Below are 3,621 nucleotides of genomic sequence, written 5' to 3'. Positions count from 1 at the left end.
GGAATTGCAAGGTTGGTTCAATATTCAGTAATCAGTAGATACAATCCAGAATATTAACAGTCAAAATTAAAAACACACAATTTTTTTCAATGGTGCAGAAGAACAATGTAATAAGCTCCAATATACATTCATGATAAAAACTTTCTCAACTGATAAAGGGCACCTACAAAAAACCTGCACCTAACATCACATGATGGTGAAAGACTGGATGCTTTCCCCTTAAGACTGGAAATAAGACAAGTCAGTCCACTTTCACTACTCCTATTCAACATCATACTGAAAGCTTTAGCGTAGTAAAGAAAGAAAAAGGACTAAAAGGCATACAGATTAGAATAGAAGAAATAAAATTGTCCCTATTTGCAGATGATGTGATTGCTTACATGGAAAATTCCAAGGCATCTACAAACTATAGAAATGATCCCTGAAAGTATAGTCTTCCAAGGAATCTACAAAAAACTCTTAGAACTAGTGAGTTCATCAATGTCGCAGGATACAAGATCAACACACAAAAATCCACTATACCTCTGTACACTAGCACAGCTGGAAACCAAAATTTTTAAAACATACCATTTCCAATAGCTCAAAATTCTGAAATACTTATGTGTAAATCTAACAAAACATGTACAGAATGGGTATGCTGAAAATTACAAAACACTGATTAAAAAAATAAAAGGCAACCTAAATAAATAGAGAGACAAACTGTGTTTATGGATTGGAAAGCTCAGCATACTGACAGTGTCAATTCTTCCAAGCTTGTTTTACAGATTTAATGCAATTCCAATAAAAATCCCGGCAAGATTTTTTGTATATATAGACAAGCTGATTCTAGAATTTATATGGAAAGGAAACGAAACTAGATGAACACTGGGGTGTTATGTTCAAACAATGAAGAAAGGAACAGTGCATCAAAAACTAATGAAATACTGTATGGTAACTAACATAACATAATAAAAAAATAGAGGAGAAATAAAAAGGGATACTAATCCAAAAAAACAAAGAAACTAGAATAGTCAAAACAATTTTGAAAGAATAAGGTTGGAGGACTCACACTACCCAATTGTATAACTTACCATATAGCTACAGTAATCAAGACAGCAAGGTATTGGCAGAGGGATAGACACATGGATCAATGGAGCTGGAGAGTCCAGAGAATGACCCTCACAAATACATCCAACTGATTTTTGACAGGAGAAAGACAGTCTTTTCAACACACGGTGTTGAAAAATTTGGACATGTACAGGCCAAAAAAAAAAAAAAAAGAGCCCACACCAAAATATCTAAAAATCTTACTCTCCCTAACCTCATACTTTATTAAAAAATGTTAAATGTATCACCAATCATGTAAAACATAATACTACAAAACATTTAGAAGAAAACAGGAGAAAAATTTTGTAACTTTAAGGTAGGCAGTTAGTTCTTAAGATGTGACACCAATAGGTTCATCCATAAAGGAAAAATTGACAGATTGGACTTCATAAAAAATGAAAACTTTTGCTATGCAAAAGACACTATAAGAAAATTAAAAGACCATCAAAAGATGGATAATATTTTTAAAATCACATATCTGATAAAGGACCTATACTGAGAACATACGGAGAAACTCAACAATAACTCAACAATAAGAAAATAAGCAATCTAATTAGAGAACGAACAAGAGATCTCAGTAGCCACGTCACCAAAGGGGATCTATGGATAACAAATATGCAAATGGAAGGATGTTCATTATCACTGACCATGAGGGAAATGCATGTTAAAACCACAGTAAGATATCACTACACACTTATCAGGATTGTCTACAGTAAAAAATACTGACAAAGTATTGGTGAGCATGCTGAGCATGTTGGGTGGAATTCAAAATGGCACAGCCTCTCTGGAAAACAGTTTGGCAGTTTTTTAATATACAGTTAAATATGCACTAGCCATATGACCCACCAACAGCATTCTTGGGCATTTTTCCAGGGAAATTAGAACTTATATCCATATAAAAACATGTATATCTATTTTTAAAATAGCCTTATTTATAATTGTAAATTGGAAACAATACAAATGTCCCTCAGTAGGTAAACAGAAAAACAAATGGTGGTAATCCATGTTGTGGAATAATACTCAGCAATGAAAAGGAATCAACTGTTGATACAGATACCAACTTGGATGAATCTTAAAGCCATTACGGATGAATCTTAAAGGTATCATCGGTTTACAGGACACTCCCCAAAAGGCAAAATATTAGTGGCAGAGAACAGTATATAGATTAAGTTCTAGACACTCTATTCTATTACACTGATCTATGTGCCTATTCTTGCTGCTGGACTATGAGTCTTTCAAGGGCAATGGCCATATCACATCTACCTTTGAACCTCCAACACTTTGCCTATAGTAGGCACCCCTTACAGTTTCCTGGATGGAAGAAGGCTGACTTCCAAATTCACATATGCAGGCACAAGTGGGCTGCTTGAGAAATAGAACCCAGATCATGGCCCTTCACACCCATACGTGCCCAGCTATCAATACCCAGAAGCAGCAACTGTTTCCGCACATCTCCTCCAAGAAGATTAAGCATTCTTTCAGCTCCCCATATTATAATTGCTGTGCACAACAGCCAAACTCAAGAATAATCCCATCACAGAAGTGGGCTTGCTCTAAGTAATTCTGAATCTTGATAAGCTAATCTCTTGCCGAGGTGGTTGAGGGGACTTTCATTTGTTCATCTGCCTCCTTGACTGGGAAATTTGTGGTACATTGGCAAGGCACCCTCAACCATATTGCAAACATTTTTAAAAGAGCTGCCAACGGCAAATTTCAGATGGGTCTTCTATCATCTCAGATTCTGATGATTTTGGGCCAAATCCTTAGCATAATATTGTAGAAGTCACAGAGTGTCAATTTTGTGAATTTTGGCAAGTCATGTGTTGTTTTTTCTTGGCTTAGAAAGTTGGTATGCTTTATGCTTTTGTAAATTGGGGGCCAGAATTCTGCAGTTGTCCATTTGCTCATGTTTATAAGATTGGTAGCTAATGGGCCTACACATATATCACATCAGCATTTGTGAAGATTGTGGCAATCATATTATGGCCATATGATGCCATATCAGACAATCAAACTTCATTTGACCATCCAAACCAATTATATGCCTAATAAATTAAAATAGGCTTTTTTTCTAGTCTTGTCTGTCATAAACACATTCAAACATTTTTAAGGCAAATCACACAAAATAAATGAATTCAGCAAAACAAATCCTTTTGCAAATTAACATTACAAATTCATTATTTACCCATTCAAATAGCTATCCTGCAAACCATGGTCTCCATGGAAGCACCCATCAAGGCTCCAGTCTGTGGTCAGAGGCTCATGTGTGTCTGAAGCTTGGTGGTGTCTGCCTGCCCATGTATCCAGGCTGCTGGGTAAGTGTTCTGGGATGGGGTCATGCATGCCACATGATAACAGTGGTGAATTGAAAGAAATAGAGACTACAGAAGCTCCCAGGTTATTTGTCAATTTTGTCTAGGTCACCTGCTCTTGCTTGGCCAATATCTTTAGCTCATTGGTTCTCAATCCTGGCTGCACATCAGAATCACCTGGGGAGCTTTTAAAACACCCCATGGCCAGAATCCACACCAGAAC

At 36.4% G+C, this 3,621-nt stretch overlaps 1 pseudogene; it reads right to left on the bottom strand.

Annotated features, from left to right (window-relative positions):
• Window positions 1-352: 352 nt before the first annotated feature.
• On the bottom strand, window positions 353-437 carry LOC148106808 (small nucleolar RNA U3; annotated as a pseudogene).
• Between the last annotated feature and the right edge of the window lie 3,184 nt (window positions 438-3,621).

Source organism: Ursus americanus, chromosome X (assembly GCF_024610735.1).
Source record: "Ursus americanus isolate L20-20 chromosome X, mUrsAme1.1.p, whole genome shotgun sequence".
In the NCBI taxonomy this organism is placed as follows: Eukaryota; Metazoa; Chordata; class Mammalia; order Carnivora; family Ursidae; genus Ursus; species Ursus americanus.
Note: the sequence above shows the minus strand (reverse complement) of the source record. Positions and strands in the feature narration are given on the sequence as shown.